This window comes from Elephas maximus, chromosome 1 (genome assembly GCF_024166365.1).
Source record: "Elephas maximus indicus isolate mEleMax1 chromosome 1, mEleMax1 primary haplotype, whole genome shotgun sequence".
Lineage (NCBI taxonomy): Eukaryota > Metazoa > Chordata > Mammalia > Proboscidea > Elephantidae > Elephas > Elephas maximus.
In genome coordinates this window covers 76971000-76995397 of record NC_064819.1, presented here as the reverse complement: position 1 = coordinate 76995397, position 24398 = coordinate 76971000, and the positions used below count along the sequence as shown (strand labels likewise).

Here is a 24398-nt window from a genome sequence, read left to right as displayed (position 1 = left end):
CAGGAATTCATCCATTTCTTCTAGGTTTGCAAATTTGTTAGAGTACAATTTTTTGTAATAATCTGATATGATTCTTTTCATTTCAGTTGGGTCTGTTGTGATGTGGCCCTTCTCATTTCTTATTCGGGTTATTTGTTTCCTTTCCTGTATTTCTTTAGTCAGTCTAGCCATGGTTTATCAATTTTGTTAATTTTTTCAAAGAACCAGCTTTTGGCTTTGTTAATTCTTTCAATTGTGTTTCTGTTCTCTAATTCATTTAGTTCAGTTCTAATTTTTATTATTTGTTTTCTTCTGGTGCCTGATGGATTCTTTTGTTGCTCACTTTCTATTTGTTCAAGTTGTAGGGGCAGTTCTCTGATTTTGGCTCTTTCTTCTTTTTGTATGTGTGCATTTATCGATATGAATTGGCCTCTGAGCACTGCTTTTGCTGTGTCCCAGAGGTTTTGATAGGAAGTATTTTCATTCTCGTTGCATTCTGTGAATTTCTTTATTCCCTCCTTAATGTCTTCTATAACCCCGTCTTTTTTCAGGAGGGTATTGTTCAGTTTCCAAGTGTTTGATTTCTTTTCCCTAATTTTTCTGTTATTGATTTCCACTTTTATGGCCTTGTGGTCTGAGAAGATGCTTTGTAATATTTCGATGTTTTGGATTCTGCAAAGGTTTGTTTTATCACCTAATATGTGGTCTATGCTAGAGAATGTTCCACGTGCGCTAGAAAAAAAAGTATACTTTGCAGCAGTTGGGTGGATAATTCTGCATAAGTCAATGAGGTCAAGTTGGTTGATTGTAGTAATCAGGTCTTCCATGTCCCTGTTGAGCTTTTTACTGGATGTCCTGTCCTTCTCCGAAAGTGGTGTGTTGAAGTCTCCTACTGTAATTGTGGAGGTGTCTATTTCACTTTTCAGTTCTGTTAGAATTTGTTTTATGTATCTTGCAGCCCTGTCATTGGGTTCATAAATATTTAATATGGTTATATCTTCCTGGTCAATTGTCCCTTTTATCATTATGTAGTGTCCTTCTTTATCCTTTGTGGTGGATTTAAGTTTAAAGTCTATTTTGTCAGAAATTAATATTGCTACTCCTCTTCTTTTTTGCTTATTGTTTGCTTGATATATTTTTTTCCATCCTTTGAGTTTTAGTTTGTTTGTGTCTCTAAGTCTAAGGTGCATCTCTTGTAGGCAGCATATAGACGGATCGTGTTTCTTTATGCAGTCTGAGACTCTCTGTCTGTTTATTGGTGCATTTAGTCCATTTACATTCAGCGTAATTATAGATAAGTACGTGTTTAGTGCTGTCATTTTGATGCCTTTTTATGTGTGTTGTTGACAATTTCATTTTTCAGTTACTTTTTTGTGCTGAGACATTTTTCTTTGTAAATTGTGTGTTCCTCATTTTCATAGTATTTGACTTTATGTTTGCTGAATCATTACGTTTCTCTTGCTTTTTATTTTGAGTTATGGAGTTGTTATACCTCTTTGTGGTTACCTTAATATTTACCCCTATTTTTCTAAGTAAAACCTAACTTGTATTGTCCTATATTGCCTTCTATCCCTCTTCATATGGCAGTTCTGTGCCACCTGTATTTAGTCCCTTTTTTAAAATTATTGTGATCTTTTACATATTGACTTCAATGATTCCCTGTTTTGAGCATTTTTTTTTTTTTAATTAATCTTAATTTGTTTTTGTGATTTCCCTATATGAGTTGATATCAGGATGCTCTGTTCTGTGACCATGTGTTGTGTTGGTATCTGATATTATTGTTTTTCTGACCAAACAATTTCCTTTAGTATTTCTTGTAGCTTTGGTTTGGTTTTTGCAAATTCTCTAAGCTTGTGTTTTTCTGTAAATGTCTTAATTTTGCCTTCATATTTCAGAGAGAGTTTTGCTGTATATATGATCCTTGGCTGGCAGTTTTTCTCCTTCAGTGCTCTGTATATGTCATCCCATTGCCTTCTTGCCTGCATGGTTTCTGCTGAGTAGTCTGAAATTATTCTTATTGATTCTCCATTGTAGGAGACCTTTCTTTTATCCCTGGCTGCTTTTAAAATTTCCTCTTTATCTTTGGTTTTGGCAAGTTTGATGATAATATGTCTCGGTGATTTTCTTTTTGGATCAGTCTTAAATGGGGTTCGATGAGCATCTTGGATAGATATCCTTTCGTCTTTCATGATGTCAGGGAAGGTTTCTGCCAATAGATCTTCAACTATTCTCTCTGTGTTTTCTGCTGTCCCTCCCTGTTCTGGGACTCCAATCACACAGAAGTTATTCTTCTTGATAGAGTCCCACATGATTCTTAGGGTTTCTCCTTTTTTTTTCAATTCTTTTATCTGATTTTTTTTCAGCTCTATTGATGTTAATTCCCTGGTCCTCCAGATGTCCCAGTCTGCATTCTAATTGCTCGAGTCTGCTCCTCTGACTTCCTATTGCATTGTTTCATTCTGTAATTTTATTCTTAATCTTTTGGATTTCTGAATGCTGTCTCTCTATGGATTTTTGCAACTGATTAATTTTTCCACTATGTTCTTGAATAATCTTTTTGAGTTCTTCAACTGCTTTATCAGTATGTTCCTTGGTTTTTTCTGTAGATTGCCTTCTTTCATTTCTGAGGTCATCTCTGATGTCTTGAAGCGTTCTGTAAATTAGTTTTTTATATTCTGTATCTGGCAATTCCAGGATTGTATCTTCATTTGGGAAAGATTTTGATTCTTTAGTTTGGGGAGTTGTAGAAGCAGTCACGGTCTGCTTCTTTATGTGGGTTGATATCGACTGCTGTCTCCGAGCCATCACTAAGATATTGTAGTGATTTATTCTATATTTGCTCACTGAGTCTTATCTTGTTTTGTTTTCTTTCAATATACATAGATGGGCTACTAGATTGAGCCGTCTTGATTGTTGTAGCCCTTGACTCACTTATGTCCTATTACCAGCTGGTTTGGGCTGTTACTAGATGTATAAGCCTGAGTCCATTCACTATTCTTAGGTAGAATCTGATTTTGGGTCCACCTAGAGAAGCAGTGGTGATAGTTGTGTGCACCAGGCTTCCCCTTGGTTGTTAGTTCTCAGTCTCTGTCACTCAGGTCAACTCTTTAGATCTGTGTTTGAGGGTCAGGGTTCGTAGATTGTCATGTATGTGATCGATTCACTTATTTTTCTGAGTCTTTGTTGCAAGAGGGATCCGAGGTAACGTCTACTTAGTCAGCCATCTTGGCCCCGCCTCCCCACGAGAATTAAAAAAAAAATTGAATATCAAATAAAATAGAAAACAAAGAAACGGGTTTCTCATTGTTAAAAAAACAAAATTTTCCTTGTTTACTGGGCTGTAGATTTAATTTTCTTCTTGTGCAATCTGCCTTAAAAGCAAGAGTTGTAACACAGTAAATTGCTGAATATGGTAATTTGAATATCCTGACTATTTTCAAATCTCATAGAAAGCCAGAAAAGATGTTTCCATTTCATAGAGAAAAATGCTTAAGAATTTTATGAAATATGTTATGAATTACATGAAATATATTGTCATACTGAGAACATTACCACATTTGACCTGAGTTAAAATTTGTGTCATAACTTTATAATTTCAATTTCTGACTTAGTTACAGTTATTGCTTCTTTTAAATCTAATATCATCAAGACCCTATTACTTTATCCTTTGGAAAAAATTTTGGTGCCTTGTGTTTTCAGTAGTGGAAGGCATGTTGAATCAAGAAGTCCTTCTGAATTTAGGTTTTGAATTACAAATTTTGATACATCATTTGTGAGTAACACATGTCCCCCAAAAGTAACACTTTTCGAAAATGAGAAAAGTCCTTTTGGTTGCATTGGTTTTTCAAATATGACACCCACACAAAGTCTAAAGCTTCTAAGATGCTCTAAAGCTGACCAAAAAAGGCCATAAATGTTCTTGGAAGACTTATGAAGGTGTACAAAAGCCAGGAAGTATGACCCAATCACACTTTGTGGTAGAACTGCCTCTTACCTAAGCCTCCTACTGTAGTGAATGTTTGCCAAAGAACTTTTCTTTCCTATTTTCAACATTAATCAAGCCCCCACTGGACGGCAGCAAATACTTTCAGTGGGAAAATTACCCTCCCAAGTAACCTGAGATCCTGAAAATATTTATGGACAGGTTCCATCCCACATGTCATGAAAGGGTTTTAACTGAGAAATTCACATTGTTTATCCAGGAAATTTTCTGTGACTATTCAGATGTTAAAAAACTTAGTAATCTTGGTATAGACTAACTATCTAATATTACGTTCCAAGATGATTATATACCTAAAGCTCTTTGAAATTCAGGTAATTCATTACGTTTAACAATATTTTCACCTAAAGATTTTTTTGAATTGACATTGTTTAATTCTATATTAGTTATCTGCTTAATTTCCATCATGTCCATCACTTTTTATAATTATTATTAAAGTCATCCATAGCCATTTTTAAGTTTGTCATTTGCAAGTAAATTTTACTTTGCTAATTCCCTGAAAATGCTTGACCATAATATCTCAATATATTTTGCCATATTGTACTTATGAAAAGGACCATAGTTAGTTCTCCCCACCATTCCATGTACAACCAAACTCCAAAAATTAAACCTTGGATCTCTTTATCTCAATTTAAGAAAGCCAAAAACATCTCTTTGGGTACACCATCCTTCTGGGGCCTTAAAGATTATATCCAAGGGCCTCAGTCGCCAGAAGCAGACTATATCTAAAGTAGACAACTCCTCCCAAGATCAAGGAATGAGACCTCATGCACGTTACTGAATTTTAAGGATTTTGTTTAGTATTAGCCCATGCCATTGCGAATATTTCTTATTATGACTAGGTAAACACTACAGGGAGAAATGCAACAACATATCAGAAAATTTCACCAAAAAGTTACTTAACTTCATTCAGTGCCTCCTATACCTGATATTCCTTTTCTTCATTTTTTTTTAGTTACCTAATAATATTGGAACTTAGTCGTGTTCTTTCTTACTGGTTGGGTTAATTATCTTAATCATGTAAGCTACTTTTTTAATGTTTCTAATCCAACTCCTATTTTCTCACCAAAGTACAAAAAAAATTCCTAAACAAATTTGTAGGGAAATCTAGTTTCAAACCTTGAGTTAATGTTTTGGAAATGTCAAGTTATTCCTCTAAATGTGGTCTTATTCTGTATGTGCCCCCAACCAGAAGATCACAGAAGCAGAGTATATGAGTTATGGCATGGTAAAGCAGGGGGTCTGTATAGGATATTATAAGTACAGAAGTAAACATCCATAGAGTACATCCACGCAAAAGAAAACAAAAAACACCCAAACCCATTGCTGTTTAGTGAATTCCAAGCCATAGCAACCCTATGAACAGAGTACAACTACCCGATGGGGATTTCAAGGAGCAGCTGTTGGATTGGAACTGCTGATCATGTAGTTAGCAGCCAAACTCTTAACCACTGCACCACCAGGGCTCCAGGGAAAAGAAAGCACTCTTATAATGGGGTCAAGAAACCTCAGTGAAGATCCATCATCAGAAGGGGCATATGCGAAAGAGCACCTTAAAACTGAGGTTACTGCCATGACTGTGACTGACACAGGTTTAAATTGAAACTTTCCTTTGTGCTTTATCCCTTTTTTTCTTCTGCTTTTAAAACATGTGAGCTCCACTTTACGTGAACAACTATGTAGTCATATTATGGCAAAAATTTTATTGGTCTCAGAAAGAACACTTGTTACCGATGTATGACAAAGTTATGGGTTATGCATAAGCAAGTGATAAGAAGGTTCCATACACAACAGAGAACCCCTGAGGGAGCAGGAGAGCAGTGGGATGCAGACCCCAAATTCTCATAAGACCAGACTTAATGGTCTGACTGAGACTGGAAGGACCCCGGTGGTCATGGCCCCCAGACCTTCTGTTGGCCCAGGACAGGAAACATTCCCGAAGCCAACTCTTCAGACTTGGATTGGACTGGACAACGGGTTGGAGAGGGATGCTGGTGAGGAGTGAGCTTCTTGGATCAGGTGGACACTTGAGACTATGTTGGCATCTCCTGCCTGGAGGGGAGATGAGAGGGTGGAAGGGGGTAGAAGCTGGCAAAAAGGACATGAAAAGAGAGTGGAGGGAGATAGGAGGCTGTCTCATTAGGGGGAGAGTAATTGGGAGTATGTAGCAAGGTGTATATGGGTTTTTAGGTGAGAGACTGACTTGATTTGTAAACTTTCACTTAAACCCACCCAGTGCCACTTAAAGCACAATAAAAATTATCTAAAAAAATAAAAGAATGTTCCATAAACTAAAAGGCAAGAATATTCACCAAAAAGATATTTATGTATGCCATTTGCCCCCCAAAAATCTGTGGTCATTAACTGACATGATGTAAGGTTTCTTTGCACCTCATATGTATCTGACGGAGGCTGGGTGGTGCAGTAGTTAAGAACTCTGCTGCTAGCCAAAAGGTCAGTAGTTAGAATCCACCAGCCCTGTCCTTGGAAATGCTATGGGGTAGTTCTATTTCATCCTATAGGGTCACCATGAGTCTGAATCAACTGGACAACAACCGGTTTAGTATCTCATCTGTGGTCCCCAGCCCTCATGCATAAAAATACTTCTCTTCTTTCAGAATTTACAGCACCTCCCAATGATACCCTGACCTGGGTTGTTGTTTTTGTTACCTACTCTGCAATGCAACTATCATTTCTCTTCTTAGAAAATTCTCCTTATTTTTACACGTTGACAGGCCTAACAAGCCTCCACTCGATTTGTTTGCTCCTATTACTCTCTCCACGTTGCTCACTCTGCTGCAGTTACAACTGACTTCTTGATCCTCCTTGCATACAGCAGCTACACTGCAGTCTCAGGACCCTTAACTCCAAATGCTGTGCTGAGAACTGATGGGGTCCGCACCTCCTCCTATGGCTAGCTAGTGCAGCGGGTGTAAGATATTTTCTAACCCAATGGATAACCGAGGACCTGACAACCTGCTGTGGTGGATAAGGAGGCAAGTCGGCTATGCTATTCTGATAATTTAAAGTCTGGGGCTGCAAAGACAACGGGAGGGTTAAGGGCTTGCTTGAAACGTAAGCGTATACAGGTGAAGAGCTTCTGGAGCAAATCGAGAATTCACGAAAAGAACGACCAGTTTGTTTCCGTTCGGTTTCGAACCGGGAATCTTTACGGTGTTAGGCGGAGTGGATAACCACTACACCACGTGATAACCACTACACTAAGGAAACTTCTTTGTGATAATGCCTTTGGGCTTCAGAGATGCTTCATCTGAAATCTGTGCCATTTTTCCAGGATCTGTTCATGGATGAAGAGCATTTTTTTTTTCCCCACTTACGCTTTCCGATTCTTACAATCGACAACATCGAAACAAGATAAATCACAGCCAAGCAAATACTACTCCCAGGGACTCAATTACTTCACAAGCACCAGGTAGAAAAATCTCGGGCGAGTTCCAAGGAATTTTTTCTCGATAAGTTCTAGGCTCATTTCTCTGGCGGTGCAAGACGCAATTATCTTCATCTCCAGGTGACCGAACTTGAAACCTTCGGAACTAGTAAGAAACATCTGAGCTCAGTAGGGCTTCCGCACTTTGTGCCCCGATAGTAGGGGGAGCGATTGAGGGCCACAGGGTAAGGGTGTCAGGCTGTGCCCAGTTCCGTGTTGTGAGCGTGGTGTGGACTTTGTGGAAGTGAAACCTGTGGCGAGTGAGTCTATTAGACGTCAAATGAACTTTTCTTCAGTTCTGTATCACTCATATCCGATAAACTCGGTGTCCGCCGATACCTTTCAAACTGTTTTACAGCGGGTAAATGACCTTCATGATGTACCTGACTCTTCTTTGTTCTTCATTCCATTTTAACTGCCTTAAATCACTGTCCTACTCCCAGTATTGGAAACAATGGACTTTCTACTAGATTCTAAATGAAACTTTCCCAAGGCAGAGTCCTGGCGAAAGTGCTGGCCAGTGAATATATGCTTGTCCGGGAAGTATTAGAAACTCTTGACAAGAGACATTTCTCAGCCTCTGAGAAAGGTCACTTAATGTCTCCTTCTGTGGCAGCTAAAGCACGAACTGATGAAAATATTGTGGGTAAAGGAGGGGAAAAGCATGTTTCTTTCTTATTAACACCTTCTCAACCCTGACTCTATTTTGTTTTGAGGTAAGATCAGCAGGATAAACAGAGATCCCATTTAAGACATACATTAGTTTGTTAACTTTTCTCAAAACTTTGCTTTAATATTTATTTCAAAAAAACTATTGAGCAGCCCAATCTCATAGTGGTCACTGGAAGTACCTGATGTCCTTAGGGAAATGGCAAACTAGAAAGAGGGAAGTGCCCCTCAACTGATCATTATGACAAATGTTCTCACAGTAATTTAGTTATAACAAAATTGCTGAGTAGAATGACACATAAAAATCTCAGGGTTCCCTCACAGAAGCACAGAAAAGAGGCATCAATACCAGTCCTGAGGATCCCGACTTGCTGGGGAAATTGGCGGCTAATCTATACTTTATTTGATTAAAAAAATAAGTGAAGTTGCTGAAGAGCAGTTGAATGGAGGGGGATTCTGGCCTTGGGTGAAGATGGAATAGAGAGGAAGTGGAGTGTGGGGAGCTGCACTTGGAGGTTTCAGTCAGACTGTGCAGAGAGGGAAGGTAAGTGGGATAATATGCCCAGGATCAGGGAGGTCAGGGAGGGTTCTCGAGAGTAGGGAGGTTAAATTTTGACCTGAATGTGGTGAGTAGGGAAGAAGTGACTGTTTTAAAGAGGAACATGGCATTGCCCGTTTTGATCCAAAGACGGCTTTGGCCTTTGCATGAACACTGGAACATCTCTCAGAGTTCAGTTCTTAGACCTCTTCTCTTCTCTATTGATTCTAATCACCTGGCGAGGCACCATCTAATGGTTTACATTTTACATGGTCTTCATCTGAGGACCACTGTGTGCCTCTAGCCTACTGGATATCTCCTGTTTGAAGTCTCACAATAAATATTTTATAGTTAACATATTCCGAACTGGAATTCATATGTATCCTCTGAAACTGATCCAACCGTATTGATCCCTGTCTCACTTAGCTTCAACTCTCTTCCTCCAGCTGTTTAGGACTAAGAATTTGGGATCTTCACTGACTCCATTTTTGCTCTATTCCCCCATCCAATCACTCAGAAAACTTCCATTGCTTTATCTTTAAAATATATCTGGAATTTGACCACTTCTCCACACTTTAACTCTTACTAACATTCCCCAATCCATAATACTCTCTGAAGTGGAATATTATTGGTGTTTCTTAATATGTTTTGCGGTTTCCTCCATTTCCTTTAACATGATGGTTTCTACAGAATGTTTAAGGGGTCCTTTTTAAAACCCCAAAAGGACTCCATATTGTATTCATTGCTTAAAATCCAGCAATGGCTCATTACTGCACTCAAAATAAATAAATAAGAAAGAAAAAATTAAATTCTTATAATGACCTGCAAATCTCTACACAATCTCCCTGATCCCTACTCATTTTCCTCTCTGACCTTTTCTCCTAGGACTCTCCCCATCGCACTATGCTGCAGTTACTATTGAATTTCTTGCTCTACTTTAAATACAGAGACATCATTCTATTATATAATGCACCAGACGTCTTTCTCACTATATTAATAACATCATGTTAATTAGACCAAATGAACAAGACATTTGGCAAGAAAAGAAAAACTGATGGAGACTCGTAATGACATTTGTCTTGACCCTGAAGGTCCTAGAGTTTGGTTTGGAAGGGAGCCCTTTCCTTCTAGAATTTGAAATCTTCACTTGCCAGAAGGCAGTAAATCCAACTCCCTGGATTCTGAAGGAAGCCTGACCCACTTTACCTTGCAGACTGGTGTTTAAGGGGCATGCACCTCATTCCATTGACACCCTCCTCCACCCACTTGGAATACATGGAAACAGAGAGAAATGGGGGAGGGGAGGGGCTGGCCCACACTGGAGGTGGGGCGAACACCCAGGTCTCAAGGCCTCTAGGGAAACAAAGCCATGCTTCGAAGCCCAGGAGTGGGGGCAGGGCATGAGCTTTTTTGAATGTTGGTCAAAATATATTCACTCTTATATGTTGGGGTAGGAGGGAAAATCTCCCATACAAAATCAATTCAATTCTAACTTTGAAAAAACAGACATCTTACCACTTGCTTTCAAAGCAAGGCCTTCCCTGCATTGAGCAAAGGCGATAACCTCATCTACAATGAAACTTGTCTTCAGTCACAAGTTGCCTCCACAGGATAACACAGAGTTTTCCTAGATACCCCAGGCTGAATAATCTTGAAGCCGTCTTTTTCTCAAGGAAACTGTCGCAGTGACGGTACGTTTCTTTCACTCATACTATTTGTGTATTAAAATTAACATTCAAACGCCATTATTCATAACAGTCAAAGTCTTCGCTCAAGTCCCCAATTCCTTTACAAACACAAGCAGGCTGGCAAGAGCGAAGGATTTGATTTCAAGAAACTCCTCAATATTATCCCTTGTCAGTTTCTCTTGTGTATGTTTTCTAGTGAAAGAAAATGACCCTTTAGGAAGCAGGGCTCAAGGTCCTCAGAACTGAACTCTGGAGGCCTGTGAGTCCACACTTGGGGCTGGGCAGCTGGAGGGATATGACCTGGGAATGTCAAGCTCCAGGGCCAGATGCATGGGGTTGGGGTGGTTTCCTAGACTGGACTGTATATCGTCCATCTCTGGGATGACAAACATACTTAGATTTTGCTTCACACATGCATAATTCTTTGAATTGTGTCTGCAGTTTTCTTGTACCACTTATTTGATTTACTGGGTGAGAATGAAAACTCTGATATATTTTTCTTTTCTTTCTTGTACCCTCCCTTTTCACTATCTTCCCCTAACATTTCTTTTCTTTCTTTTGGTTAGCTAGAAGCTAGCTGCCTTTTTTCAGGTTTTTCCTTAAGCATCACTTGGCATGGTGGACCCACACACTTTGGCTGAGTTTAGAGATGGCAGTTGTCCCCAGAGCAGTGGGAGATGGTGGTGATGTCTGTGCTTCTTCGTCTCAGAGTCCCTTTTTGTCCGGGGGTGTCTGGGACAGAGACAGGAGGTTGACACCTCCGAAATAATCTGAGCGTCTTGAACTCCACTGTTTGAATATTGCAGGTAATGATTGAAAGAATGTATTTTCAGGTTAGCAAAATGTAGAGCCTTTTAATTTTTCTAGGACTTGATCATCAGCAAACATGATTTTCTGTACGCTTTTTCCCGTTCGTGAACTTCAATTATTGAGTCAACCACCATGCTGTGTGGGCACAGGGACTACTGGAGGACGAAAGAATAAGTCGACACAGTCGTCGTCCTCCAGGAAAGGAAAGAGGAACATAGGCAGTTAATGACAATAAAATCGCAAAATAGACCAACAGAGATCCACGCGGCAGGGCGTTTTCACAGACCACAAAGAAGGGGCATCACCACAGGATATAGGGAGACGCTGGTCAGATCCACGGGGGATGTTCCTTCCCGTGTGGAAAGAAATCCTCACGCCCTGAGCGGGGACCAAATCCACCAGATCCCTCCCGGAGGTGTCTGCATCCTTTTCAAAGGCTTCCTGGGGTAGGATGGGGGAGCCCTCTCAAGCGAATGTTTCTGTAGGGACGAAATCGACGAGCTCCAGAACGTCTTATTTTCCATAGGAGGAGGAATTCATTTCTGCTGGAGGTAGAGTTTTTGTTCCTTTTTCTTTTTGCGGGAGTGAGGAAAGGGAAAACGGAAAACCTAAAGAGAAGTTTGAACACAGTGTCATTTGATCATAGCTAACATTATGAAAAAGTGAGTATCCTTTGGATGGATGGCGAGGGAGTGAGCAATCTTCGATCTTTTCAAATAAGAAAGAATCTCTTACGCGAGAGGCCGGTTATCTCAGTTGGTTAGAGCGTGGTGCTAAGAACGCCAAGGTGGCCGGTTCGATCCCTGTACGGGCCAAGGAAAGGAGTTCGTTTTTGTTTAAAAAAAACCTTGCGGTGTACCTAGCTGCAGTTTGAAAATAACCTCTGTGACACCAATTCGGGATCAAACTTCGACTTTATTTCCTTAATCCACAGTAATGGCGACTCGCTCCCCTCTAAAGGTGGGTGGGGCGAGAAAAAAGGGTTTTCTGGAACAAGTGACATTAAGCCTTAAGATAGAAATCTTAGTGAAGAAAACCAGGCTAGGAGGGAGGATGGTCTTAGGGATGGGGTGTGCGCCTGATGGCCGCTGTCCATAAGAGCGTCCCATTCTCCTTGTCCCTTTTTCAGTGTCCAGCGCACTGTCTACCATGTGGCCCTCAAGCACTTTCTCTGATTATGTCCTCTACCTGACTCACAACTCATCCCTTGCACTGCCCTTTCATAATGTTGAAATTGATACTTTCAGCTGTTAAAATAATCGCAGCCAGACTTAATGCATATTTTTCTTTTTTAAAATTCTGTCTACCAGTTGGCCTTCACCATATTTGTCTGCAAAGTCAGATTTTTTTTTCTCAATTACCATTACCTAGAATTGTGCCAAAGTCAGATTAAATGTGTGAAACCTCTCAACTTGTGCCTATTGTATTATTCCCATGAACATTCAAATATGCTATTTGTCTCCTTTTTTAAAAGGGTTTCTCTTGACCCAACATACCCCTCTAGGTATTACCCTGTTTCTCAGATGGCCTTATAAAAATCACTTCTAAAGTGTTATCCAGATTTACTGTCTCCAATTCCTCTCCTTGTGTTTTTAAATCCACTACATTCTGGTTTTTTTTTTACACCATCAGTTCATGGAATCTCCTTGTCAAGATTACTAATGTATTCTTGTCACTTTTTCAAGACCTTATCTTCCTTGACTTCAGTTACAAATTCAATTATGTCTCTCCAAAATATGTGATAGAATCTAAACCTCCGTACCTGGAGATTTAATCCCATTTTGGAATCAGTTTTATTTTTATGTTAATGAGGCCATATCAGTGTAGGGTACCTCTTATATTTAATCACTTTTGAGATACAAAAAGAGCAGACTGGCACTGAGATAAGAGAGCACAAACTGAGGAAGACAGAAACACACCGGATGATTACTAAGGAACCAGGAACTCTGGGGGTATAGAAACGAAGAGAAAGATTTTTTCCCAGGGCTAAGAGGGAGAGAGCATTTTCCTACAGTAGTGCCCTGAATTTGGACTTCCAGCTTCCTAAACTGTGAGAAAATAAATTTCTATTCCTTAAAGAAAACCACTTGTGGTATTTCAGTTACAGCAGCACTAAGAAATTAAGACAACTTCTCAGTGTCAATAAACATACTTACTGTCTTAAAAGTTTTTTTCTTTTTTTTAAATTTGTCTTCCAAAACCCTACTGTCCTGACTATCTTTCTACCTTGCTGGCTCAACCTTCTCAATGTCCTTTGTTTCTTTCCCCTCTCCTCACCCATTCTATATTAGAAAGTCCCACAGATTGGTCCTCGAACCTGTAATTTATATACACTCACTCCCTGGGAATCTCATCCATTCTCATAGCTTAAATCATCGGTATGCCTACATCATCTCCTAGTAACCTTATAGGACAGAGTAGAGCTGCCCCATAGGGTTTCCAAGGCTATGATCTTTACAGAAGCAGACTGCCACATCTTTCACTCATGGAGTGGGTGGTGGGTTTGAACTGGTGACCTTTCGGCTAGCAGCTGAGCCCTTAACTTCTTCATCAAAATGGGTTTGGCTTTTTGGTTTATATACCTGCAACTCACGAATTTGTATCTGCAGTCTAGAACACTCCATTAACCTTGTGTCTTGTATATACAACTGATTCCTTGGCATTGCCACTTGGATGTTTTGTCCTAGGCATCTAAAAGTTAGCAAGCCTAAAACTGAACTCCCACTTTTCTCTAATAATCCTACTACATCCAAGCTTCACCATTTCAGTTAATGACAGCTCAGTTCTTCTTGTCTTTGAGGCAAAAAAAACCCTCGAAGACATCATTTATTTTACTCTTTCTCTCATACCTCACACCCAGTATGTCAGAAATTTTTATTTTATCTTCAAAATATATCCAGACTGTGACTATTTCTGGCTCCCTTGACAGCCACCATCTTGTCTGTCATAGGAGAAAATGACCCCACAGTCAAATGCAATCAAAAGAGATTTTTATTAAACAAGGACAAAGATGATCATTGCCACGAGGACTTTGCCAGTGTGTGCTGGGCACAAGAGACTAGGAGAATCCACTGATTCACAGTCAGGGAGTCTCCAATATACTGTTACAGAAGGAAGTAAATTAAGAAAAGTTACATGATTGTCAAAGGTGGGAAACATCACCTATGGGAATACATGATTGATTTAAGGAATCTTTGTTGGCTAGATTCCATTTCCTTGGGAACAGCCTGGCAACATCTGTTCTTGGTTTGGTGACTTTCAACAGGTTCTCAGGGCAGTCAAAAGGAAATTACAATAAGCTCCTTTGTGAGAGCATAACTTCCCTGTGGCGCAGTTCTTTGTTGGCTAAGATACAGTACCCTTCATGGAACAGTCCACCCATAGGTAGGGAAACAATGAAAATAATGAGTTTCAGCTTGTACTGTTATTCCTTCCTGGAACTTTCCATACTGATTTTAACAAACACTCACACATAGTGGTTTCCAGCATTAACTACGACCGCTTACCAAACTTGTAAATAAAAATAGATTTTAGTCTATGCGGCCTGCTTCAGCCTCACTACTTTTGGCCAAGCACGTGCATACCTTTAAGGTCGCCTATTTCATGTCCGGAAAACCTGGTGATGTAGTAAGGTGCTATGACTGCTAACCAAAAGCTTGGCAGTTCGAATCCACCAAGCGTTCCTTGGAAACTCTGTGGAGCATTTCTACCCTGTTGTATGGGGCTGCTATGGTCAGAATTGATTCCATGGCAATTGGCTTCTTTTTTTTTTTTTTTTTTTTTTAATTTGTTTTATTTCTTGTCCAGAGCCTTGGTGGCGATTTGCTTAACAGCTTGGTTGTTATCTGAAATGTCAGCAGTTCGAGTCTAAGATCTCCTGTAGGAAAATTAATGGGGCCGTTATGCTGAGTCCCATAGCGTCTCTGTGAGTCGTAAGTGACCTGACAGCAACTTTTTTTTTTTTTGTATACAGCAGCCACTCTATTGTCTCAGGACTCTTCACTTTGAATCCTGTGCCAGAGAACGATGGAGACCTCGCCTTTCTACCGGGTGCAGAAACTTTTGTAACTCAGCGGGAAATGGAAAACCTGACAAGCGTCCGGGGCCGGGCGAGGAGGCAAGTCAAGCACATTATTCTTTTAATTTAAAGTCAGGTGCTACAAAAGGAAAGCGAAGGTTAGGGGATTCGTTGAAGCATGTTCGGATTAAGAGTTTGTGCAGTGAAAATCAGAACTCACAAAAGTAATGCCCAGTTTGTTTCTGCCCGGTTTCGAACCGGAGACCTTTTGCGTATTAGGCGAACGTGATAACCACTACACTACGGAAACTCGCTTGTGTACATTTGTTTCCCGTTTGTAATTGATTAATAGGCAATATGTGCTTTCCTTCAGGATATTTTCAGGTTGAGAAACATTTTTTCCCCTTGTACTTTCCCATTCTTATAATCAGCAGTATCAAAACTCGAGAAATCATAGTCAAGCGAATGCTACTCCCAGGGTCCCAATTCCTTTACAAGCACCAGGAAAATCACCGGCAAGTTTCAAGAAATTTCTTGATAAATTCTGATCTCATTTCTCTGCTGGTGCAAGACGCAATGATCTTCATCTCCGGATGACTGAACATGAACCCTTAGGAAACAGGACGAAAGGGCTGGTTTCAGTAGGCCCTCGGCAATTTGTCCCTCGGCACTAGCGAGAGAGACCGAAGAGCAGAGGGCGTGGGTGTCGGGCTGTGCCCAGTTTCCTGCTAACCGAGGGTCGCGAGGGTGGTGGCGATCTATGGAAGTGTAATCTGTGGCGAGTGAGTCTATTAGACGTGAAATGAAGCTCTATTCTGAGCATCAAAGGAAGTTCTATTCTGTATCACTCATCTTTTCTGTTCTGGAACGTGTAAACTCTGTGTCCGAAACCCTTAAATCTGTTTTATAGCAGGAAGATGACCATTGTGATGTACCTGACTCTTATTTGTTATTCATTTCATGTGAGTTGTCTTGAATCACTGTCCTTCCCTCGGAGACTGGAAGCAATCTGCCTTCTGTTGTTCCTGTCAGGTGCAGCCCTGTCGTTTCTGATTCACACGGACCCTATAGGACAGAGTAGAACTGTCCCATAGGGTTTCCAAGGAGCCGCTGGTGGATTTGAACTGCTGAGTTTTTGCTCAGCAGCTGAGCTCTTAACCACTACACCACCAAACGAAAAAGCCAAACCCCTTGCTGTCGAGTAGATTCTGACTGATAGAGACCCTATAGGACAGAGTAGAACTGCCCCATGGAGTTTCCAAGGAGCGCCTGGTGGATTTGAACTGCTAATCTTTCTGATTAGCAGCCCCGGCCTAACCAATAAACCACCAGGGCTCTAAAATTAAACTTTCCAAAGGTCGCGTCTAGGTCCAGGTGTTCAGCAGCGAAAATGCGCTTGTCCCCAAGTATTAGAAATTTTTGACTAGAGAGATTTCTCAGTCTCTGAGAAAGATCACATTATGTCTCCTTCTTTGGCAGCTAAAAAAACAACGTGATGAAAATACTGGGGGTAAAGGAGGCGAAAAGCATGTTTCTTATTAGCACAATCTCAAGCTTGACACTATTTTCAGATCCGATCTGCAGGTTAGACAGCGATTCCATTCAACACCTATGTTTGTTCGTTAACCTTTCTCAAAAATGTGCCTTAATACTTATTTTGAAGAAATTATTGAGCAGCGCAATCTCATGCTGGTGAATAGAAGTACCAGATGGCCTTAGGGAAATGGAATGCTAGAAGGAGGAAAGGGGCACCTAAAGTGATCATTATGACAAATTTTCCCACAGTAATTTAGTTACAGTAAAATTGGTGAGTAGAACAACCGATAAAAATCACAGGGTTTTCTCAGAGGAGCACAGAAAAGGGGCCTCACCCCCAGTCCTAATGATCACCACATTGGTGGCTAAACAACATTTCAGTTAATTAAAAAAAAAAAAAACTGAGTTGGTTGAAGAGTAGTTGAATGGAGGGGGGATTCTGATCTTGGGTGAACAGGATGGAGAGTAAGTGGAGTACAGAGACCTTCAGGTGTAGGTTTGAATCAGAGCCCTCAGAGAAGAGAAGGTAAGTGGAATAACAGGTGCAAGAACAGGGAGGTCAGGGAAGGTCCTGTACAGTATGGAGGTTAGATTTCAATCTGAATATGATGAGCAGGAAAGAAGTGACTGCTTTAAAAAGGAGCACAACTTTGCCCATTTGGATCCCAAGGCTTCTTTGGCTTTTGGGTAAACATTGGACAGCCTCAGAACTCAGTCCTCAGACTTCTCCTCTTCTCTATTTATTCTAATATCATAAAAGCTAAGGTCATTATCTTGTGATTACTCAGCTTATTATCTCAGCATTTTATATGAAAAGAAGCCAATTGCACTGTAGTCAATTCATCTACTATGACGTGCACCTAAATCATTATCTTAATATAGTAAATAACGTCCATATTTTAACATTCTACATAAAGAAATAGTCATAGCATGGTTATATTCTTAGGGATTATATTTTTCTATTTTCATTACTTCTGAGCATTTCAAGAATTGGATCAATGGTAGAATTTCTAATTTCATTTCCATTATTTTTGAGTATTAAGGTTCATGTGCATATTAATCATAAACTGGATGTATTGTTTTATGACTCATGTATTCTGTAAAATAAAAAATCAAAAGAAATACACTTGTCACGTGGGCATCACAACCTTTCTTCCTGTCTGGATGTCCTGTTGGCGCTACTTCAAAATGATACAACATTCTCAACTACTGAAGTGCTATGAATTTGGCCCAAACTACCTGCATTTCTTGTCTGAATTATTGCAGTAGCCTAACAACCCTCCTCCTGCTGGTTATCAGCTGCCTGCTAAGCCTGCCTCCAACCTTGTTCTCTGTGACGTGTTGTACCACCCAGGTTTCCTCCTTTCAGGACCAAGGCATTCATGTCCCCATCTGACAGGAGTGTTACTCCCTCATGGAACAAATTTGAAGCCTGCTCTAGGAATTGCCCTCAGGTGAAAGGAACTGCTTCTATCAAGGCCATGTCCCCTCTCTGAAAGCAGCCCACACTAATGACTGCTCAATACATGCCTATAAAGGTCTGATTCTCTTGGGTCAACTCTGAAGGGCCATCCTATTTTCAGAGCTCCTCAAGGGATCAGCTCAGGCCTCTGTTGCTGCCTGTCAACTTTTCCGCTTGTAATCGTGCTTCCCTCACTCCCTGACAGGTGTTGTTCCCATAGCATCCCCTAATAAAATTCCTGTGTACAAATATCTAACCCATTTGCATACAGTTTGTGCCCGGAGTGGTCGAAGAAACCATACACTAAATGAGATTTTGAAGCTGGATCGCTCTGTATTCCTGTGGCAATTAATACAGTGAACACATGTTATCCTATACAAATGTCCAGACAGTCTTAATAGCCATGGACAATATAAGGCTCATGAGATAAAAGTCTCTTTAGATACTTTTACAGAGGTATTTTGCCTATTACATTTTGCCCTAAATTGTAATTAATCAACTTTAGCCTTCCCAGAACACAGAGAAGGGGCATCTCCCCAGGATTTAGTAGCAGGTGGGCTGATCCACCTGGGACATTCTGGAGAGGAATCCTCATGTCCTGAGCCAGGGCCAAATCCAACAAATCCTTCCCAGGGGTCTCTGAATCTTTCTCAAAGGCTTCTTGGGGTAGGATGAAGGAACCCTCTCTAGTGAAAGTTTCTCTCGGATGAATTCCATGAGCTCCAGAACGTCTTATTTTGTGACGGAGGAGCGAAGTTCGTTTTTGCTGGAGGTGCAGATTTTATGTTTCTTCTTCTTTTTGCAGGAGTGTGGAAAAGGGAAATAGGCAACATAAAGAGAAACTCAAAAACATAGTATCATTTTGTAATAGTTAATATTGGGTAAATGAGAGGGTTCTTTTGATGAGTGATGAGGGAGTCCACATACTTAGCAGTTTCTAAATATAAAATAACTTTTTTACTGGTGGCGGGTTTGTTCAGCTGGTTAGGAGGTGCTAATAAAGACAAGGTGCCCAGTTTGATGCCCATGCTGGGTCGAGAGAAGATGTTGCTGTACTCACTTCACACCCAGCTGAACTATTGGAAAGAGCCTCTTTGACATAAAACCTAGATCAAATGTCAACTTTATTTCTTTAATCCTAGGTAGTGACTCCTACCCTCTTTGCTCTCCCTCTAAAGGGGTGGGTGAGGAGAAGAAGAAAGAGGTTTTTGAAACAAGTGACATAAAGCCTTAAGATAGAAATTTCAGTGAAGAAAATGATGCTGGGAGTGGGGATGGCCTTGGAAGTGGGTTGTGCGTCTGATGGCCACTGTCCGTCTGACATCTTGTTCTCCCTGTCCCTTTTTCAGGGTCCAGTGCACTATATCCATATGACTGTCAAGCACTTTCTCTACCTGATTATCTCCTTATCTGACCTCTTTGGCTTTTGGGTAAACATTGTAAAGTCTCAGAGCTCAATCCTCAGGCCTCTTCTGTTTTTGTTGTCATTCTGTGGCTAAGCTCATCATCTCATGGTTACATCTTCCATGGTCTTCATTGGAGTACCATTGTGTATCTCTAGCCAACTGATTATCTCCTCTTAGAAGTCTTACAGTAATCATCTTAAACTTAACATATCCCGAAGTGGAATTCATATCTACCCTCTGATACTGTTCCAAACATATCGATCTCTATCTCATTTAACTGCAACTTCATCCTTCCAGCTGTTTAGGACTAAGAATTTGGGATCTTCACTGACTCCATTTTTGCTCTATTCAGCATATCCAGTCACTCTGAAAATTGTCCTTGCTTTATCTTCAAAATATATCTGGAATATGGCCAGTTCTCAGATACTCCCATTACTATTAGCTTGGCTCTAGCCATAATATTCTCTAATGTAGAATATTATTACCTGTTGCCATGGAGTTGATTCCAACCCAGGGTAACTCTATAGAACAGAGTTGAACTGCCCCATCGGGTTTCCAAGTAGCTGGTGGATTCTAACTGCTGACCTCTTGGTTAGCAGCCAACGAGCTCTTAACCATGCACCACCAGGGGTTCAGAATATTGTCAATATTTCTTATTTTGTCTTGAGTTTGCTTCCATTGCCTTTAACAAGATACTGACTACAGAATATTTAAAACCCGACAATGGCTCCTTATGGTTCTCTGTACTAAAAATGCATCATTAGATCCTTACTGTACTCAGAGGAAAAAAAAAAAAAAAGCCAAAATCCTTATAATAATCTGCAAGGCTCTACATAATGTCCCTGCTCCCTAATCAATTTCCTCTCTGACCTTTTCTCCTACTGCTCTCCCCCTTGCTCACTCTGCTAAAGTTATCATTGACCTTCTTGTTGTACTTTAAATACATTAGACATCTTTCTGCCTCAAGACCTTCGTACTAACCACTGCCTTTGCTTTCAACACTCTATTCCAGATACGTGCACTAACTCATCTTCTTGAAATATCACATTATTAGTGAATCCACTGTGGACTTCCAGAGTTTCACTCTTCCTGAATGCCTTATCCTCATTCCTGATTTTTTTCGTCAATATATTTATGTACATCTAATAAACTATGTAATTTACTTAATCATTTTGCAATCTACCTTTCTTTATCACCGGAACGTAAGGTCTATGAGGGAAAATACTTTTTTGTGTGTTTTTAAAAATGTGTATTGTGTTTTAGGTGAAATTTTACACACCAAATTAGGTTTCCATTTTACAATTTTTGTACAAATTTTCCATGACATTGGCTACAGTTTTTGCAAGGTGTCAGCATTCTCATTATTTCCATTCTATTTGTTTTATGTCCATTTATCTAGCTTCCCTACCCATTTTTGCCTTCTGGTGTTTGGGTAAATGTTGACCATTTGGTCTCGTGTAGTTGATTGTTTAAGGGAACACATTCCTCACAGGTGATATTTATTTTATAAGCCAATCTATTATTTGATTGAAAGGAGGCCTCTGGAGGTGAGTTCAGTTCCAAGTTAAAAGGGTGTCTTAGGTCAATAGTCTCAGGGATTCCTCTAGTCTCTATCAGTTCAGTAAATCTGGCCTTGGTTAGGAATGCCGGTTTTGTTCTACATTGAGGGAAAACTCAAAAGACTTTTTTTTATTCGTTTACTACTGTAGCATTTGTTATTAGAACCGTGTCTGGCACAGAATGTAGTTGTTGTTGTTAGGTGCAGTCTTATAGTGACTCCATGTACAATAGAATGAGACACTGCTTGGTCCTGCACAATCCTGACAATCATTGCTATGTTTGAGCTCTTTGTTGCAGCCACTGTGTCAATCCATGTCATTGAGGGTCTTCCTCTTTTTTGCTGACTCTCTACCTAGCATGTGACCTTCTCCAGGGACTGGTCCCTCCTGAAAACATGTCCAAACATATAAGACAAAGTCTCAACATCTTCCCTTCTGAGGAGTATTCTGGCTTAATTTTTCAACTAGCAAACGATGAAAATGAGATCTAGAAAGATCACTGATTTTCCCTTTTCTGTAACAATGTAATAAATATTATATGGAAACAGATGTGACTGGATGTCATACCTCGAGTTCCTTCTACTATACCAAGGTTATTGACCTCCAATAAGTGTGCTGGCAGAAGAGGTGAACGGACACGGTGCTCATGACCTAGGAGTTGAAATTGGGGCCATTATTCCCTGTCCGTTAGTATGAAGTGACCTAGCTGGAGCTGGACTCACAAGGACACATCAACTGTTCGTGAGGTATAAAAACAATAGCTAGGGAAACCTAGAAAGCATCCTTTAGGGAAAGTTTCATATAAACAAATCTTAGACAGAGCACAAAAGATCCACGTATTTTCCACTCTTTTCTTCGTCTTTTAGCATTTAGTAAATAGTAAGATGTGTTGAACCAGTGAAGACCTTCCTGACTGCCATTACTCAAATCTGAACCAATGCTTCTGAAGAAAGACAATTCAAAATGTAGAATCATGTATATTTAGCAGTTTTTAGCCAGTTTGAAAAGGTGAAACTTTGAATGATATTACCCATTTGTAATATTGATATATACTCGATTCTGTAACATTCCTTGAACTCTGGCAGACATGGCACTGGCAGTTTGCTTGTCTATTTTCCATTTTTGCCTCTTTGAACATTTGTGGAATAGACTCTTTCTTCTTGCTTTTTTGTAACTTTGTGATGATTTCAGCCCAGGACATCCCTCACTTCCATGTTAGTTTCTATTATCAGAACGAGAGTTTTAACCTTCACACTGTTTGGGGTCAGCTTTCCCATCAGCAGCTATCAAGTGTAACAACTTCATCATATCACAGCCAGCATTTCTGAACATGAAGGCTCTACTATGTGGGGAGGCTAGGCTGAATTAGCACCCTGTACATCAGGAGTTCACAGATTTCTTTGACCTAAAAGTACACAATAAAAGTGCCAAAGCTTTAAGGGTGCTGGAAATACAGTTTGAAGAGATTGAGCTCATTTCAGAGGTGAATGAGGATAAGGAGGCCTGATTAGCACAGGAACTCCATACAAAACTTGGGATGGCCCACCATCCTTCTGAAAGGTTTGTGTTTCACAACAATTCAGTATGGAGGATTTATTTCTGCATTTCCAGACAAGATAAATAGCCATATAAAAACATAACTCCATTGAGATGCTGCTAGTTTTTCAACTCAACAGCTTAACTACTTATCCTTCATACTTTTGGGGTAATGTCACTGTTGTTGTTGTTGTTATGTGGTGTTGAGTCGGTTCTGACTCAAAGCGACCCTATGCACAACAGAACGAAACACTGCCTGGTCCTAAGCCATCCTTACAATCGTTGTTATGCTTTAGCTCATTGTTGCAGCCACTGTGTCAATCCACCTCATTGAGGGTCTTCCTCTTTTCCGCTGACCCTGTCCTCTGCCAAGCATGATGTCCTTCTCCAGGGACTCATTCTTCCTGACAACATGTCCAAAGTATGTAAGATGCATTTTCGCCATCCTTGCCTCTAAGGAGCATTCTGGCTGTACTTCTTCTAAGACGGATTTGTTCGTTCTTTTGACAATCCATGGTATATTCAATATTCTTCACCAACACCACAATTCAAAGGCGTCAATTCTTCTTCAGTTTTCCTTATTCGTTGTCCAGCTTTCACATGTGTATCATGCGATTGAAAATACCATGTCTTGGGTCAGCACACCTTAGTCTTCAAGGTAACATCTTTGCTCTTCAACACTTTGAAGAGGTCCTTTGCAGCAGATTTACCCAATGCAATGCATCTTTTGATTTCTTGACTGCTCCTTCCAGTGCTATTGATTGTGGATCCAAGTAATATGAAATTCTTGACAACTTCAATCTTTTCTCCATTTATCATGATGTTGGTCATTGGTCTAGTTGTCACTATCCCAGACCAAAGACAAGTTTAGTTCAATGGACTTTCAAATCAGTGAGGAACGGATTCTGAGAGAAGATTGGACACTGCTTGGCCCCACGAGAATTGCTCCCGAAGTAAAGACTTAACGTTTAGACTAGCCATACCTCCGTGGGCCTCACATCATACTAAAATTCTGTGCCTGCCTCACCTCCCCAAGACAGCTAAAGGATTTCCCCCAACATGTAGCAGATACACTGATACAGAAAGGCCCTGGTGGCATTGAGATTAAGAGCTCAGCTGCTAAGTAAAGTGTTAGCAGCTGCTCCATAGAAACCCTATGGAAGAATGAATTGGCTTGAAGGCAACAGGTATTGATGTACTATTGTGTGCCAGTCCTTGACAATACAAAGGTAGCAAAACAGATGTGGTCCCTGACATAATGATGTGTTAGTTTCTTCGTGCTGCTGTGACTGAAATACCACTGACTCCACTGGGGATCAAACCCAGGCTCTTGTGCATGTAAAGCTGATATGCTAATCACTACACCATGGAACCACAACAAGTACAGTCCCATGGACTACCAAAAAAACTAACAAAATGTCTTGGAAGAAGTACAGCCAGAATGCTCATTAGAATCGAAGATGGTGAGGCCTCCTCTTAGATGCTTTCCACTTGTTATCAGGAGGGACCAGTCCTTTGGGTGGCTTAAAGAACAGGATTTTTTTTTTTCTTTCTTTTTCACAGTTTAGGAGGGTAGAAGGCCAACTTCAGTATGTGTCTCTGGGGGGAGGTTCTTTCTCGTCTAGTTCAACTTTTTGATTTTGTTGTTTTTCGGTGCCATGGAGCTGGTTCTGACTCACAGCAGACCCTACAAGAAAACAAAACGCTGCCAGCTCTTGTGCCATCCCCACAACCATTGTTATGCTTGAG

General features: G+C 40.3%; 2 non-coding genes across 2 annotated transcripts; one reads left to right on the top strand and one right to left on the bottom strand.

The window, feature by feature from the left end:
• Positions 1–11873: 11873 nt before the first annotated feature.
• TRNAL-AAG (transfer RNA leucine (anticodon AAG)) lies at positions 11874–11947 on the top strand. The gene has a single exon. It is a non-coding gene; the product is annotated as a tRNA-Leu (tRNA).
• Positions 11948–15387: 3440 nt separating this feature from the next.
• Positions 15388–15460, bottom strand: TRNAI-AAU (transfer RNA isoleucine (anticodon AAU)). Its single transcript has one exon. It is a non-coding gene; the product is annotated as a tRNA-Ile (tRNA).
• Between the last annotated feature and the right edge of the window lie 8938 nt (positions 15461–24398).